This window comes from Amblyomma americanum, chromosome 3 (genome assembly GCF_052857255.1).
Source record: "Amblyomma americanum isolate KBUSLIRL-KWMA chromosome 3, ASM5285725v1, whole genome shotgun sequence".
Lineage (NCBI taxonomy): Eukaryota > Metazoa > Arthropoda > Arachnida > Ixodida > Ixodidae > Amblyomma > Amblyomma americanum.
The window spans coordinates 162,178,291-162,197,016 of NC_135499.1; the positions used below are offsets into that span (position 1 = coordinate 162,178,291).

The following is an 18,726-nucleotide window of genomic DNA, read 5'->3' on the forward strand; positions in this document are numbered from 1 at the left end:
TAAAATTTCTCTAGACACTTGCTCTGGAGAAGCGAAATTTAGCCAGCAAAAGAAAAGAAACTGGGAGAGACCTTTTCTGTAGTTTTAGCACTCCAAAGCCGCACGAGGCAATTGCGGCGGCTGCAAGACACAGAGTGCCAAATGGCACTCAGCTTGGCTTCTCCGCACAGCACCACAGCACGCGGCGGCGGCAGGTCAAGCGCTAGCCATAGTGGCTTCCTCGTATTACAGCGGTGTCGCATAAAAAAATCGGACGTCAGGAAGAAATCTATCGCCATTTTCACCACCTTTGTTCCGTGAAAGCCGACATGAACAGAGTATGGCTACTAGAGAGCTACAACAACCGACCCTGTCACTGCATCCAGGGCACTGTTGACAGGTGCGAGAGGCGCAAAGAGGTGCCGACTGCCTGGTTACCAGGTGTTCTCACCGCTGTAGCTTCTGTGGCGCTGTTGCGAAATGCGAGATAGAGCGTGAACCGTGGAGTAAATGCTTGCCGTACCACCCGTGTAGTTAGGCAAAACCTGTCGCTTTTCTTCCAAATGGGCACAGCTTGGGGCTCGGCATTTCGATATATAAAGTAAAAAATGTGTGTATTTGTTGAAAAAATATCTAGGGACATTCAATTTAGCCACTAATTCATATTATCCGTGTTTGTTATATTGAGGTTTCACTATCATTTAGGAACAGTTCGATACAGCCAATAATTCGTAATATGCGTCTTTGTTGCAACGATGTTGGGCTATTAGTCAAACCTTATATAAAAATCACGGATATTACGAATTAGTGGCTATATTGAGCTGTTGCTAAATACTTTTAACAAACATGTAATTCTTACTTTATGCATTGAATGCAGTTTGTCATAAAATCGATGTATGGAAACGCCAAGCACCGAGGTTTTTTACCCACTCGGTTGACAGGTGGGAGGCATCGCAACAGCGCCACGGAAGATATAGCGGTGCAGCAACTGTTAGTACCAAGTTCACGCTTCATCTTGCTCTTGCCAACAGTGCCATGGAAGATATAGCGGCGTAAACAGTTTGTAGGCAGGCAGTCCGCACCTGTTTGCACCTCTCATACTTGTCAAAAGTGCCCTGGAACTAGGAACATGGCCAATTGTAACCCTTCAGCAACTATCTTGTGCTCATTTCAGAAGTCACAAAGGTGGTGAAAACAGCAATAGCTCTTGTTCTGGCATCCCGTCTTTCTTGCGACTCCTCTGTAATGTAGGGAAGTCAACCTAGCTGGCGTTTGATCTGTTGCTGCTGCTTGTTAGTGGTGCTGTGCGGGGAAGCCACCTAAATTGTGTTTGATGCTTGGTTTGTGCGTCCTCCACAGCCGCCGCGAGCAGCTTCGAAACGGTGCTTGAACTTAGGGGGCGGAGTTGGTGTCGAAATTGTATATTATGAATCTCATGCAAAATAAGTAAGTGAAAGTACACCCTCTCTGAAGCCACACCAGTGCTTGGATTAAACGTGGAGCATTCATCATAAAATAAGCATTCATGCCACATGCTTGGCTTGAAATGGTTCTACGCACCTTATCACAAAGGATTCCAAATGTAAGCTTCAGCCATTGCAGCACATTATATTCCAGCAGGAACTGAAACTGGCAGAAAACGAGGAATGCATGCATATGGGGACCCACTTACCAATTTTCCGGTATTTCTTCAGTTGAAAGTATTACCAGTTGTCTCTCGCCAGTGCACTCATGTGGTACAAAGATGTGGAGGGTAATGGAAAGGTTTGAAATTGAGTTGAGGACAGTGGAGCAAGCTATGGAAAGGAAAATGGTTGATGTAACGTTAAGAGACAGGATAAGGACAGATTGGGTCAGGAAACAAATGTGAGTCATTTTTCAGCTGATGTAAAGAAAAAAAAAATGGGCACATATGGGGCATGCAACGCAAAGGGAATATAACCGATGGCCCCTGAGGGTAACAAAGTAGATTTCAATAGAAAGCAAACATAGTAAAAGGCGCAAAGAGACAGGTATACAGAGGAGATTAAGAAGCTTGCAGGGATATGGTGGCTACAGCTTTGCAGGACAGGTTTAATTGGAAGGATTTGGGATAGGCCTTTGTCCTGCAGTGCACCCACTTAGGCTGATCATGATAGTGGGGACGCTGTGACAGAAGGGGTAAAAAAAACAACTTCATTTTGATACAAAGTCCAGTGCTTTTGAAGTGGAAGCCCTGCTGATAGTTGTTCAGGCACTGCATACACATTAGCATACCCAAATGTACTCTATGCATTGACACTAGAGCTCTTGTGTATATGCTGACTCTCAAAGTTAGCGTGTGACATTAATGCGCGCAACAACTAGGGGGACACTTTGGAAATTCTAAAGTGTGTTCGGCGAAAGCCTGTGGCCATTCCACTGCCTACTTCCATGACTTTGTTTGTGCATGGCGCCCATTGTTGGGTAGCCGCCATTGACGCATTCGTTCATTCATCTTCCGCTGTTTGGTGTTGGGAGAATCTGCCTTCCTCCACTTGTCCAAACCGCTTGGTGCGGAATCACTGGACCGCTTGGGAGCCATCCAACTCACTCACTCAACTGCAACGACGCATGTGACGAAGAAGTGCCGTTGCAGCGCATACTTGCTCCGCCTGCCGGTGCAGGTGACGTCACTGTTGCTATGCACAGCTGGGCATGCCGCCGCGGTGCTCAAGTGGCTATGGCGCTCGGCTGCTGACCCAAAAGACGCGGGTTCGATCCCGGACACGGCAGTCAGATTTTGATGGAGGTGAAATTCTAGAGGCCCGTGCACAGTGCGATGTCAGTGCACGTTAAAGAACCCTAGGTGGTTGAAATTTCTGGAGCCCTTCACTACGGCGCCCCTCGTGGCCAGAGTCGCTTTGGGACGTTAAACCCCCACAAACTACGAACTGCACAGCTGCGCATGTGCTTCAGCACCGCCACTTGTCGCCGAGGGGCGAGGAGAGTGCGCCGGTTCAGGGGAGGGTCACAGCTGGCACTGTTCCAGCCTTTGGATGTAATGGACAGACGGTCACCGCGAGTATGAACTATTAAAGGCTTCCGCCTTAATAGGTGCATTGTGTAAAAGAGCTCGCTAGTGCCCGTTGAAGTGGGAGTTGTGTTGTGCACTTGTGGCTTTGACTTTGACTCTTGGGCTCTGCTGCAGCAATCATTTTTACTGAAGGAGGAATACTGTTGCAGCTACACGAAGTCTATACTCCACCTCAGTATTTCCTTGCAGCACTACCAATGCTGCGGTCGGTTCAGAGGTGACATTTTGGCGCTGCATATAGAGGTATAAAATGGGCATATAGACTAACGTGATACTGTGCTTTAAAGTGTGCATGCGCCAAATGCTACTTCCAGAGTTTAGCATGTGTGACTCTTGCGCATGCTAAAAATGTGTTTCCAGCTTAGCAGCGCATTTCGAACCAGGACCCCTCGTTTCAGAGTGAATTAGTCATTTTTACTAGGTTTTTGAGTATGTTCATTGGTCATAAATGGAGCACCGGGCTTTCGTTTTGTCTCAGCTCACCTTCAGCAAAATCCATGAGCGATAGACTTGCTTTATTTTTATTTTGAGTGACAATTCTATCGCTCTGGTGCCTAGAAAGATGTCAGTTACATTGAAAAAATTGTTTCAGTTCTAAAATCCATATGGCACTACTAGGCTGAAGTTACTAGTGCGTCTCTGTTCGCGTATGTGAAGAACGTCATAACGTCCTGCAAATTGCTTGTGTTTAGCCTACGCTATTCTAAATCTGGCTAATGTTCATTCAATGTCCAGTGCGCAGACAGCGTCAAGTTATACTCTTTTTCATTCATATGTGCGTATGTCGTGAGCAAGCGACAAGGTGCAGAGGAACACATTTAACACACTCTCCTAACTGGCTAAGAAGGTCTCTAGCTTCCCTAGTGCTGCAAGGAACTTGTGAGATGGAGTATAAGCACTGTGGTTTATTGTGCTGTGGTGCCCATGACCATGTCTGCTCAGTGCCGGGGGAGTTTGACCCTGCATAGGTTGTGCTTGGAGCCATAGTTTTCGAAAGTGAATAGCGTGTGCCTCAAGTTCATCTCATGATTTTTTCCAGTTGCTGTCGAAAAGCAGAAAGAGAAAGACCATCATGTACCTACCAAGTTTTTGTTGAGCATCTTTTACAGTCAGGGCAGCGTGTGTGTCATGCTTTACAGTAAAACTATAAGCTTTTAAAAATCGATAAGAGAAAATCAGTGAGCAATAGTTTCTGCCATTCTCAGCGGCTGTTGAAGCTAAGTGGGGTCGGATATTTTTTTATGTGCCATCACCAGCCTAGCCATAGCAACTACCACAGAATTGTTCTGGTCATTCATGCTCAGTGAAGCACATTTTGGGGATCTGCAGGGAGATTGTCACCTTTAATCTTCTTTTTGTTGTTGTCGTCTCTGAGGATGGTACTCACTTTACTGAAAATTTGCACTAGCTGCTTGCCTTGGCGCGGTGTTTTGTCTGTGCATACCAGGTTCAGCAGTAGCTTGTACTGTAGGTCTAATACACCCTATGGTACTAACGTTACAAAATGTTTTGTAACAGTAGTGAGCACCTCTGTAGGAGCAGTCATTGTGGTCCATCCAGGCTGTGGCCCTATCAACATCATTCCAGTCTCGCTTATTGTCTTGCCTCTTGATCTTTGTTACTGAAGTTTCGGTACAAGTTATTGCAGGCAGTAAACCTGCATATGGGACAGACTTGCTTCGATGGCTATCTGTGTGTACATTGCAGCAAATAAGAGCCACAGAGTAGGGCCAGGTGTGGCAAAAGTAAATCGCCGGCCTGTTCAAACTTTTGTTGGCTTTACAAGTGATCCAGGCAGCAATAGAATGCACTCATATCTTTTTTTTTTCTTTTCCAGCCTGTCAGTGTTGCTCGGCGTGCGGAGCAAAGGAGTTCCTATTGTGGAACTGCAGCGTCTCAAGGATTTTTCCGCGGACATTCATTTCGGTTCACCTGCCCGGGCCACTGTAACCACCAGCGACCAGGAGCCAAATCCTGGAAATGCCGTTGACACTGAATCTGATGTTAGCTGCAGTCTCCGTCCCCCACCGAGGGCAAGTCGCAGGAAGGTCGGTAAAAGTCCACGCAAGCCTGTTCCTGTTGTCTACAGAGAGACCGATTCATCAGACGACAACTGGTCAGTCTCTTCGTTACGCCTCTGGCGCTGACTCACCGGGCCAAATGATCACGTGTGCGGCAACTGTTCTGAACTTTCTGTTCTGTCACCACTGCCCTGACGTGTGGAATTTAAAAAAATTTTTCGGCGCTTCACCTGCTTTGCTGCTGACGGAAACAGCCAAATAAACAGCAAGATGATATGAATCCTGAAAAGGCTTCATTCAGTTAAACTTAATTCTCAGGTAATGTATGTTGTTCGTTTAAAAAATAAGTGAAACATCCTTTGTGAGGAAACGTGTTAGTCTACTGGCATCATTTGAGAAAACTGAGTAGTGAAAAAGACATAAAACTAAAGCTTGCTTTCGTCGATTCGAACGTGTTTTCTTGCTTGCTCCCTGTCTGGAGCTCTTGGGGCATGGGGTAGGTTACCAGCAGTGAGGACATCAGTTTATCATGAGCACTGAAAGGAGAATGACCACAGCACTGTTTGAAATAGATATCTGGAATGAAGTTTCATTCTCAGTTATTTTTTTTTTCTTTTGACTTTTTCCCGAACAAAGCCTTGCAGTACACATAAGCTTGTGATATGTGATATGTCCTGGCACAAAGAGGGTGTCCAGGGTTAAGGCGGGACCATCAAACACTTTGTTGGTGTGTTCTGAATGGGGTTGTCGAACGACCCTGTAGTAACCTGTGAAATTTTTTCATTGTTCGTTCGTTTTTTTTTTGTTCAATTGACAAGTGTTCAGAAAGCGTTGCTTTGTTCCACAGCATGTTGTCTGAAGGATTTGGGCCTCTGAGAAGTCTGATATAAATTCAGGGCTGAAGGCGTTTTTTGTTGACTACCTAGTTATTCTGACCTGTAAAAATGGGATGTTTGTGGAATGATTACACAAGGACCTCTGATTTGTAGCACTGAGGGGGCGTTTTCTTTGGTTTGTTTGATTTTTGCATGTACACAGCAGTACAGGAGCAGTATGCACTTATAGCGTTGACTGCATAGTTTTCTGCAGCTATGGTTGCTTCAGTGTGCACGTAGCCGCAGCGTTCGTATAGGCACTAGGCAGACTGTTTGAAGGTGCCATGGCATAAGGTGAGGTTATCAGAAATGGATATATATTATAGAACAGCTGTTTGTCTACTCCTCAAGTTTGGACAGTTTCATACTGTATTGTAATGACTGATCAATTTTATTCACTAGCACTGAAGGCACGCATTTCATCCACTAGCTGGTAAATTTAGAGTGGAAGGTTTTCAGCTTTCAGTGTTTACACACTGATTTTTTTCGTGACGTGCCTTGTATTGCAGTTATCTGTTAAATTTTCAAATTTAATATCACATATACTACTTCTGAATGAGTTCTGAGTTGTTCAATCCATGCTTTATTGGTTAGTTTTGCAACATAATGTGACAGCACCGGCTTCCAATCAGTTCATGGTGCAAACCTGCCACAAAATAGACTCATCCATTCTGTAGACTTCCCTGCTTCTTATATAATTATAGTGCCAGCATGTGGGTACAGTGTTGGTCATGGTGAAAGACTTGTGCTGGTTTTCTTTTGCCTAAGGCAAAGCGCAGAACGAAAGTGCATGGGCTCTGCTTCTAGTAACTTGGGGGTCAGAAATGCAGAGCTGAGATGTGAACTTGTCATTTCAGAAGCAGTTGCATTCAGTTACTATCACGGCATGACAGATTGCCCTTTTTCAGTTCTTATTAATCCATTAGTATGATAGTATCTACACCTTAAGCAGCAATTACTCATTTTGCTTGTGCCACAACAGGCATTTCGCCAATTGCATTTGAAAGCTTTGGGCCTGTTTCTAGATTACTGGTGTAGCTTTGTGCTCGCCAGACACTTGCATGTTCAGGAGCCTGCCTGTCGAGCTCGCTTTGAAGCTTCCTACTTGCACGGCTCTGGCTCTGCATTGTTGGGTTGGTCTAGGGTCTTTTCTTTCCCTCTTTGGGTTAATCTCTATATCATTTGGAACAGAGCGGCCACAGAAAAAAAAGGAGGCATGTTTAATCTCCAGTTTACTGCGATGAGCCAGGCTCGTCATAAGCCTACAGTCATTTTTCGCTTATTACGAGACCAGCTTGTCATGCCTTGTCTGGCACTCGGACAGGTTTAAATTGAGTAGGGCTCGTCCTGTGTAATTTTTTTTTTTTAGTTTTGATTGACATATGGAAGCATAGGCACCAAATAATGATTGTTCTATTCAAACAAATTTTTAAAAATGTTTTTTGATTCAGGAAGCATATTTTCATTTCATGAAATAAAGAAATTTGCATTTGGGTATGGCTTCAGAAAAAAAAAAAATGGTCCGTTAGGGGGCTGAACACAATTTTTGGCAACCTTTTGCTGCTCAAGCAAGAAACAGCTTGAATATTTAATTCTCAAAGGTGCATTAGCAGGTCGCTGAATTTCACCTATATATTTGGACGCGCATTTGCGACATGCTTGTGTAACGCGTGAATGTGTACCTACCTTTTTGTGGGCTGACCCTTTAAAGAAAAGATAAAATCTTGTTGTGTGTGGTACTTTTGTGAGGCTCAGCCTGAGCTTGTTGACAGCAGCCTAAGGCTGGCTAGCTTGGTAGCAGCCCGGTATTTTGTTTTTGCTGCTTGCTATTTTCATTTTAATGTGAATGTGTCTACTACTTCCCGTCTTTATGCACATAGCCTTTTGTGCACATGGGGTATTTTTGTTTGCACCAGGTTGTTAAAAAAAAGAGCAAGCATGCTCGGAGTTTCGCCTTTGCATTTAGTCTTGGTGCAGCTAAAGAGGATTCACTCGTGACTAGTCATCCGTAACTGGTTGCTGTGCTGCTCTTCTTGTCTGCAGGTCTGTTCTTGAGCGTTTTCATGTGTTGCGTGCTTTCAAATAAAGAAAGAGCACACATCAAAGTGTTGTGTGCTTCTTTGACGCTGCTTTAACACTGGTATTACATTACAGTCGTCGACCGATTTTTCGGACTCGAAGGGACCCGAAAAATGGTCTGAATAATCGAACAGTCCGAAAATCCGTCAAGTACAAAAAAAATCAGTTTATTGAGGTGAAATCGGCTTAAAAATGTCACTGATTTTACCTTGCGGAAAATTTCTCTTGCTGGCGACGAGTTGCGCCTGTATTTGCGCCAAAGTTGTGCTTTCACTGTACACGCTAGACAGCAAGGTCACCGCATTTAGTTGGAATACTTCCCACGCTTCTTTGACGGACCCGGCGGGGCCATGTTGTCCACAACCCGAGTGTCCACCACTTCGCTCGTCAAACACACGCAAAGATAAGGCACTTTTCGTTCAAAGCGGCAAAACCGCCGGACGCAATAACAAAACGGGTGTAAAGAGCTACCACACGTCAGCAAGTTCAGCTGTTATATCATTTGATACCTGCTCAGGACTAGATGTCCATGTGGCACCCATGTCCACTGCATATAAAGAGGTTACTGTTAATACGACAAAATGTATTCTGTCTAATGGGGTGGTTTTGGCTGATTACATGTAACTCGTGATTTTTTTTTGTACGAGTGAATAACTTCTATTCTGCTCTTGTGGTACAATTTTTTAAGTGCCAGGCAGTGACTTGTTAGTTTTAATTTTTAACACTTTTTCTTTTTATATAATTTGACTGGGTTTTAATGAGCTTATGAGGAAATTAGTGCAGTTTATGGATTTATTAACAAGGAAACTTTCCTTAATTTCTATAAATTATACAGTTACATTTACTAACTTTATATTGCGCCTTACACTAGGTCAGTGCAAAATATTTTAGAGCGATGTTTAAGTTACGATAGATTATCTTGTCTATTGAAGGAAGCACACCACTCAGATGGATCAAGGTGAAAATTAGTCTTCGTCTAATGACTACCCTGTTATTGTCGTCTGGGAGATGGGCTTTGTGTGTAATGAAGGATCATCATAATATGCAGTTTACTGGGTGAGCGACTTTTCACTTTTTTTTCTGCTGCGTTAGGCATGATGACACTGGCACAAAGTTGAAAAGTATTTTTGACTTCTTACCTTTACTTTATTTGAAACAGTCTTTCTGAATTAATTTATCAAGAAGCAAGATAGCTAGTAGCTGTTTTGTTCTTTTTTATTTTCTAGTAATTTCTTATTGGCCTGTTGTGATTCTTTGGCCGAGAGAGAGAGAAGGAAGAGAAAACATCTTCTCTAGTCCCAGTTCTGACTCTGGTGTTGAGAAGCCAAAGTAGGCCTAGTAGGATTGCCTAAAGCTTCTTGGGCTGCCTGGCTTCAAGTTGGAATCTGAGATAGGGACAAGCTGAGGGCGATTTGCTCATATGGACAGTTCAAGATTGCATGAGTGCAATCAGGTTATTTCATGCGATACTTAAAAGAGGTGTGTAGCCAGGTTTGTCTCGTATGGAGTGAATAGAAGCTCAGGGAAGAGAGTTGACTTGGGTGCCTTATAAGTGCATACCTGTGAGACGGAAAAGAGGAGGGATCATTTGAGGCTGTCCTCTTTCTTGCTCATGGCCGGTCCACTGTTCTCACCCAGTTCGTATTTATCACACAGAGAAAAACCTCTGCTCATTTCAAGTACTTTCTATTATTTGAGCACACCATGCAAATCTCGGGCATGTAGATGTTTTCGCAATAGCATCTGTATTAGGGAGGTTCTATTGGTTTCATAATGTTTGTTGTCACGGCAGAAAATGGTGTCACTTTGCCAAGATTTCACAGCGTGACGTGGTGCCGCAGGGGCCGCTGTTCATGCGTATGGTGTAGCAGCCAATTCTGTGCGGGGAAAAGGATCATAGACAGGCGGCTGTGCATTTATCAACAGTGCGTTGGCTTCCCCTGGGGCGACCGTGCAAAAATATGCCCACCATCTGTAGAGCAAGAGCTGAAAGTGCAGCACACTGCTACTGCTCATAGGTGGCTGCATGTACTCATACACTCATACCGGTACATCTAGAAAATTGTCGACGGATACCAGGTTACACTTGACCTCGACAGAGCGCTGAAGGTGATTGACCATGTTCGTCATTTTCAGGTCATCTCGGCCTGCTGTATGTCTGCAGTCGGAGCTTGGTATGTTTAGTTAAAAGGTTACTACTCTGAGCAACTTGACACGTGACGACATACATGCAGGCTGCAGTAGTTCGCCTTATTTCCAGAGCACAGAAAATAGGCTAGGGATTTTGCTTGATAGCATATACAGGTCATTCAGTCAAAAAGGTGTCGCCGTGGCCTAGGATCGACAGGAAGGCCTCAGAAACATGGCGGAAATATCCCAGGAGTTTCAAATGAAAAAGGAAATTTACCGACTTTGGGTTTCGAACCAAGGCCCTCTGTGTGCCAGTGCTATGCCACAAAGATGGCGGTGATTCAAATGTGTTAAAGGGGCACCGAGTGAACGCGTTCTGGTTCGTTCACAGTGCACATCCCCAGTGTGCTGGGGATGTGCACTGATGTTATAGTAATGAAAAAAAAAGAAAAAGGGGCTATTGCGTTTACCCTTAAAGGGGCTCCGAAACACATCAGTGCATTTTTTTGCCTCTTGGTTTCATAGAATGAGTTATAGTGATAATATTGTTACGTGCTTTGCACGCACGGGGGTTTATTCAAAGAGGGGACCGGTCGAAGCAGGATGGAAGCAGGAAGCCTAGCAGCGTCCTTCAGCTCTCTCTTTTTCTTCCTCTTTCTCCGCGGGTCAGTCCTTCATCTTCTGCTTCTTCCGTCGAGGTTCTGTGGAAGCACGTTACATTTCCCTCCTCGCAGACGATGCCCGTCGGGCGAGTTAAACAGACCGTCTGGGATGGAATCGCTTGAGGCGGGCTACATGCACCACCTGAGATTGGCGTGACCGTCGACCACTAGCAGTTAGTCGTGCTATAACGTAATTAACGTCACTTATGCACTCCAACACAACAAATGGTCCAGTGTAGTGGGATAGCAGTTTCTGACACAGACCACGCTTGCGTAGAGGGGTCCACAACCACACAATGTCACCAGGAACATAAGAAACTTCTTGGTGTTGGACGTCGTAGCGGTTCTTGGAACGCTCTTGCGAAGATAAAATTCGAACGCGGGCAAGCTGGCGAGCTTCTTCAGCTCTGCAGAGTGTGGTCGCAAGAGAAGGTTCATCGTGGATGAAAAATGGTAGCATGGTGTCAAGGCCGCAGCGAGGCGAGCGAGCATAGAGCAGGTAAAAGGGGCTGTAGCCAGTTGTCTCATGTTGCGCGGTGTTGTACGCATGAGTGATGAACGGGAGTACGCCATCCCAGTCCTTATGATCTGCAGCGACGTACATGGCAAGCATGGTGGTGAGCGTACGATTAGTGCGTTCTACCACACCGTTCGTTTGGGGATGATATGGCGTGGAGTGGCGAAAACTGCAGCTGCTGAGGCGGAGAAGTTCTTCAACAACGTCCGCTGTAAATTGACGTCCACGGTCGCTAATGAGAACTGCAGGAGGGCCGTGCCGAAGAATGACGAATCGAAGTAAGAAGTTAGATACTTCAGACGCAGTAGCAACTGGTATCGCGGCTGTCTCACAATAACGGGTTAAGTGGTCTACGCACACAAGAATCCATCGATTTCCTTTAGAGGATCGTGGGAAAGGTCCAAGGAGGTCAATGCCAACTTGCTCAAACGGGGCTGTTGGAGGTGTGATTGGCCGCAATTTGCCCGGTGGACTTGAAGTCGGCAGCTTAAAGCGCTGGCATTGCACACAGCTGGCTACATAGTGCTGGATGGTTGAACGCATGTTAGGCCAGTAAAATCGTTGTTGTGTGCGGTGGAGTGTGCGTGTCACTCCCAAGTGCCCAGACGTGGCGTCGTCGTGCATCATTTCAAGAACTGTGATGCGTAGGCTTTCGGGTACGACAAGAAGCATGCGTGCTCCTCCAGAAGCGAAATTCTTCTTATAAAGCAAACCGTTGCGAATGCAAAAAGTATTCTTTACAGAATCTTGAGCGGCATCAAACAAAGAGGTTAATGTTTGGTCCTTGCGTTGCTCAGTTCGAAAAACTTGAAGATCGGGGAAGGCTTGTGAAAGTGACGACAAGTATTCATCAAAGTTGTCTGCGTCGTCCTCAGTCGTTAGAAGCGGCAAACGGGAAAGACAATCGGCATCTGAGTGTTTACGGCCGCTTTTATGCACAACAGTGAAATTAAATTCTTGTAGGCGCAAAGCCCATCGAGCAAGCCGGCCACAGGGGTCACGAAGACTCACTAACCAGCAAAGCGAGTGGTGGTCGGTCACGACGGTGAAAGCATTCCCGTACAGATAGGAGCGGAAGCGCTGTACAGCGAAAACAACGGCGAGACACTCCTGCTCAGTAACCGTGTAATTTCTTTCGCTCTTACTCAACGAACGGCTGGCATATGCTACCACGTGCTGATCGTGACCATGGCGTTGTATAAGTACAGCGCCGATACCGATACCACTTGCATCAGTGTGCACTTCAATTGGTGCAGATGGGCAGAAGTGGCGTAGGATGGGGCCCGAGGTCAAAAGAAATTTCAGATGCCGGAAAGCTGCGTCACATTCGCTGGTCCAATTGAACGGTGCATCTTTATGCAGCAAACACGTGAGTGGGTAAGCGATGTCCGCAAACCTAGCTATAAAGCGTCGAAAGTACGAGCAGAGCCCTAAAAAACTCTGCAGCTCTTTCACTGATTGAGGCACCGTAAAACTTTTGACAGCTTCAATTTTCTTTGGATCTGGTCGAACACCTTCTTTATCAACTAAATGACCAAGAACAATTGTTTCACGGTTCCCAAAATGACATTTCTTGGAATTGAGGATAAGGCCAGCTCGTTCCATGCAATCAAGCACAATATCCAGACGGCGGTTGTGCTCACTAAACGTTTTGCCAAAAATTACAACGTCGTCCAGATAACATAAACAAATTTGCCACTTGAGGCCATGCAGGATTGTATCCATGAACCGCTCGAATGTTGCAGGTGCATTACATAATCCGAAAGGCATAACGTTGAACTCGTAAAGTCCGTCTGGTGTAATGAATGCCGTTTTTTCCCTATCTGCAGCGTGCACGGGGATTTGCCAGTAGCCGGATCTCAAATCAATAGAAGAAAAGTATGAAGCGGAGTGCAGACAATCAATTGCGTCATCTATACGTGGAAGCGGGTAGACGTCCTTCTTCGTGGCCGTATTTAAGCGACAGTAGTCAACACAGAACCTCCATGTGCCATCTTTTTTCTTAACAAGGATAACTGGAGCCGCCCAAGGACTGGAGGATTCTCGAATTATGCCTCGCTTTAGCATCTCTTGAACTTGGTCATCTATTAACTTACGTTCAGTGGCTGAGACTCGATAGGGCTTCTGGCGTATAGGAGGTGCGGAGCCGGTGTTGGTCGTGTGATGAATACGACTGGTAGGCGGTGGTGTTGAATCGTCTTTGGCAAAGTCGAACACGAACACGTGTTTCAGAAGGAGTTCCACTAGAGTGCGACGCTCGGTTGGGGAAAGAGCCTGATTAATCATAGCCTTAACTTGGGTCTCCATATCTCTTTTCACGTGCTGCTCACTGACAGAGTTGGTTAACGCCGCGACGAAACCTGACACACCTTCCTCGAAACGGGCGAGTTTGAGGCCCCGGGGCAACACAGCTGGCTCTTCAGAGTGGTTCACTGTCCACAGCTCGGTACGGCCTCTCACCACGGGAACGACGCAACGAGGCACGACGATACTCTTCTTAGAGCAGGCGAGTGTCGTAGGCTCTACCACAGCTTCAAAAGATTCGCACTGATTGTGAATAGAGGAAACCCGCACGAATGCTGCAGAGAAAGCTGGTACAATAGTATCTTCTTCCACCGCAAATGCTCCAAAATCCGGTGTCGAGTTATCCACAAGAGCTGAAAGTAACGAAGAATTCAAAGCAACTTCTCCCGTACGACAGTCTAAAGTTGCACCACACTCTTGCAGAAAATCAATCCCAAGAATCACATCATGCGTTGACCGTGGTAGCACTGCGAATTCTGTTCTAAACGTTAGACCACCAATAACAACATCCGAAGCACACACACCAAGTGAAACCAAAGGTTCACCACCGACACCACGGAATAACGCTGCACGGTCACCACTAAACATCACTTTCCTACCTAAACGATTCTTAAACCTCAAACTCATAACGGATACGGTAGCACCAGTGTCCACAAGAGCCATTGTTTTCACACCATCAATAAACACTTCCAGTTTGTTCTTCAACATAAACACGGGCAGAGGTAGATTGGACGTCATCGACTCGCCGGCGGCCTCACCTCCATCGGCCGCGCCTCCTAGTTTCCCGGAGGCGGAGGGGATGCACGACGTCGAGGAGAAGGTGACCGCCGTTGGCGCTGAGGTGGCGGCGTCACACTGCGGTCAGATGCGGGTGATGAACTCCGCAAATTGCTCGGACGGTACGGGTCCCAAGCGGACGTTGGGGGTCTCTGCTGCGCGGTGTGCAGTTGCCCGTAAGTATTCGCCGGGGGTTGGCAGTCTTGAGAAGTTGGGAAACGACGGCGGCAATATCTAGCGATATGCCCTGCAATGCCACACCGGTAGCACAAAGGTTGAGAGCGCCAGCGACCGCCATAAGAGTCCTGGCGAACAAAGTCGCGACGTTGGCTGAAGCCAGGATCTCGCTGCTGACGAACCAAGTCTTCTGGGTAGGTGGGCCTCCTTTCTGTCGGCTGGTGGCGATAACGTTGGGCAATGTTCCGATCGTCCATGGGCAAAGTGCCGTTGGGTGGAGCCCACGGAGTCGACAGGGCGGCAACATCTTCCTCCGGTGCAGAACTGTGCCGCAGATATTGTGTGTGGCAGAAGGTATCCCGGGATCTGGACAATTCCTCGCGCACAATCTCTCGAATCATATCAGCCATAGAATTTGGAGGACTGGCTTCAACACTGGCTATAGAGGTGACATTGGCCAATCTTCCGAATTTAGGGGTGATTCGACGCAGCTTAAGAGCTTCAAATGTTCTGCAATGTTCTATAACGTCAGCGGTGGTGCTCAGGCTCTCTTTGCTAATCAGGAAATTGTAAACATCTTCCGCAATTCCTTTTAGAAGGTGGCCGACTTTGTCTTCTTCAAGCATTCTGGAGTTAACTAGCTTGCATAACTTTAAGATGGCTTCGATGTATGCCGTGCAAGTTTCTCCGGGTACTTGCGCGCGGTGAAGCAATGTCTGTTCCGCACGCTTCTTCTTTGCCGATTCATCCCCAAAATTTTTCTTTATCTCGGTCGTAAAGGTAGCCCATGAACTCAGTGTATCCTCATGATTGTCGAACCAGTCAAGGGCAGTGGCGGCAAGGAAAAACACAACGTTAGCCAGTTTAGTAGCAGCGTTCCATCGATTGTATTTGCTCACCCGCTCGTAGTGTTTCAGCCACTCGTCAACGTCCTCTTCAGGTTTTCCAAAAAATGTGCGGGGCTCTCGATAATGTGGCCAGTTGTTCGCTGTGGATAGCCCGGGTTGCTCAGCATTGTCGTCTCCAGGCATGTCCGATGGCAGTGGTGGGAAGCCTGCGAGTCTACGGCTCCTTCGGTAGATGGAATGCTCCGTGGTCGATACCCAGCACCTCCACCAACCTGTTACGTGCTTTGCACGCACGGGGGTTTATTCAAAGAGGGGACCGGTCGAAGCAGGATGGAAGCAGGAAGCCTAGCAGCGTCCTTCAGCTCTCTCTTTTTCTTCCTCTTTCTCCGCGGGTCAGTCCTTCATCTTCTGCTTCTTCCGTCGAGGTTCTGTGGAAGCACGTTACAATATTATCATTGGTCGTACCGCGTATACTCCAGTTTTTAATATTTTAATTAGCTCGCAAAAAACAAATTCATGGCGCTGACGGTGTCATCATACAGTGGCGGTTTTTAGCAGTGGATATGACATCACTTAGTGCGAGCTTTATGATTGGACAAACAGTAAATATACTTCAAATTGGGTTAATAACTAAAGATACACATTTTGTCAAGTTTTTGTGTTTTGTATGACATCAACGAAACCAACTTGTTTGCCTTAGATAAAAGCGCTGTAAAGCAAGTAAAACAAAAATACACCACCAGAGGCTCTGGCAACTTTTTGCATCGAAGGACTTTGCGCTTCTCTGTAAAGATCCTATGACCTAGCACACAACACTTATGGCTACTCTCTATGTATCTGAGAACAGCTTTGCAGAATCGATCTGGTCGAGCCATTGCACAACGTTCGTTTCGGTCCCGAGGAAGGATGCAAAGAAAAAAGCCGTTCGTTTCACATTTAGCAGTGCGTACCGTCAGCTTGTGGAGGTTCCCGTCAACAGCGCGCGCTCCTTGCTCGCCGTGACCACCCAGCGCGCTAGGAGCGACGGGCAATGGTAGGCGGTAAGCAGTAGCGGTACGCGCTATGCTAAATGTGTATGATATCTTGCGCAGGCCGTCACACCGTCGCAGTATCTCGCGCTCAAGTTCGGATCCAGTTCGGATCGCGTTCGGATCCATAAGCCGGGGAATGTCACTTATCAGTGTTCCCTTCTGCGCCATCAGCGTGACGATGAAGCATCGCTGGGTCAGCTGGGCGTTCACATGGTTGTTGTAACCCTGCAAATGGCGCTGCCAGCCTTGGCAAGAACGAGTTACAGAGAACAGGCAACCATGGAGTGCAAACTTCCGCCACGTGCTCAGATAGGCTGTTTTGATTGGGCGCACTAAGTGTCGTCATTGGGAGAGTGAAATGGGAATGGGAAGCTGCGCGAAAATCGAGTTGACGGCAGCATTTTGTTTGCTTGTATTTTTAAATTTCTTCATTGAATATCTCCCGTTCCTATGCATCGATTCTTGTAATTCGTTGTGATTCAGCATCTGTGTGACATAAAGAATCCATCTGAAGTGTGACTGGCATCTGTTCAAGCAGTGTTTCGCAGCCCCTTTAAGGCAAAGCTTAAGCGTCCTCGTAATTTTTTTAATCTTAGTTTTATGTGTAAGAGATGACCTTGGCATACTTCTTGACACTGCAGTGTTCTAGAGCAGATGTTATGACAAAAATAATGAAACTTACAGCTGTGGCGACACACTCTGCGCACATTTCCGCGCAGCCTCCAACTTGCTATCATCCGGTCCAGCGCAACACGCTGGACCGCGTTAGCGATAAAGCACAGCGCCACCGCTGCTTCACCCGAGACCTGCGTCACCAACGGCGGCTACAAAAACAGGCTGCCTGGCTGGGAAGAGCAGCTGTTTTCCTTCCGCTACCAATACGAGCGTAGCGTCGGTATGCTCGTTCGCTGCCATCGCTAATAAACAGTTGTTATGTTTTATGTTGGGATTCATCCTTCTACAGAATGACATCCCACATCTAGTGACCCGGACAATAACGCACCCTACGTCTGGTGACCCGGACAACGCACAATAATGCATCGCCGTCCTTCAGCGTCCAATGACTTCCTACATCTGGTGACCCTTCGAGCCGCACGTTCTTTCGCAGCTGCGTTCCTGGATGGCTTACTGGCAGGACCCAGGCCACGACCCACCACTTCCGGCATTCCGGCCTCAAGGCGTTGGTGGGTGGTTCACTCAGTTCGAGGCTGCGATGTACCTGAATGGCATCACCATCCAGCCGTTCAAACATGCAGTCCTCTACGATATCCTCCCGCCCGACCTGCTGTCCCGAATCGCCTGCCCTGCCTTGGGCAGCCGGCCGTACGACGAGCTGCGCGCTGCCATTCTGGCGGACTTTGGCGTCTCCTACTGCCCTCTGCCACTTTACGACGCTCCAGACCCGCTTTCGCTGCCGCCAGTCGCTGGCCTAGCACCTGCCTCGCTCTCGCCCACACACCCTTCGTCGGAACCCTGCCCGCCTCGGCAACCCCTGGCCGCCAACCCGCCACTCCTGCCTAACAACGACGCTGAACCGGTGCCTGTCCTCCCGCCGCCCCTTGGCATCTCAGCGGCCCCGGCTCTCCCGGCGCCGCCAGCCCTCCCGGCGTCTCCTCCCCTCCCGGAAGCCTCGGCACACCCAGCGTTCCCAGCCATCCTCGCGGTCTCTTCTCTCCCGGTGCCCACGGCCCTCTCAGCGGCGGTGGCTCTCCCGGTTCCCACGGCCCTCTCAGCGGCGGTGGCTCTCCCGGTTCCCACGGCCCTCTCGGCGGCGGCGGCTCTCCTGGTGCCCACGGCCCTCTCGGAGTCGTCGGTTTTCCTCTCTTTCGAAACAATTTCCGCATTGCGAGTGTAATAGGGCTTTTTGCAGAATGTAAGTTTGGTTTGGTTTATGACGTTATAACGTCCCAAGGCGACTGAGGCCATAGTCGAAGGCTGCGGATAATTTCGACCGCCGGGAGTTCTTTAACGTGTGCTGACATCACACAGTACACGGGCCTCTAGCATTTCGCTTCCATCAAAATGCGACCACTGCGGCCGAGATCGAACCCGTCTTTTGGGTCAACACTCGAGCACCATAACCACTAAGCCATCACGGTGGCACTGCAGAATATAGGTGCTGGACGGTTAAGATATTGCCACGGCTACAGACTTGGTAATTAATACATCTCGCAACATTACATACGTAAGTGTAAATGCATGTAAATTAATCTTTCAACATTATAACAGTGCGAAAAGTACAACTAGGAATACATGGCATATATTTGCAAA

At 47.3% G+C, this 18,726-nt stretch overlaps 1 pseudogene across 1 annotated transcript in view; it reads left to right on the forward strand.

Annotated features, from left to right (window-relative positions):
• Positions 1 to 18,726, forward strand: part of LOC144124227 (DNA (cytosine-5)-methyltransferase PliMCI-like) — a 145,038-nt pseudogene that overhangs the window by 17,025 nt on the left and 109,287 nt on the right. Inside the window, exon 6 of the transcript XR_013313149.1 lies at positions 4,872 to 5,150. The product of XR_013313149.1 is annotated as a DNA (cytosine-5)-methyltransferase PliMCI-like (transcript). The remainder of the gene's footprint in view (positions 1 to 4,871; positions 5,151 to 18,726) is intronic.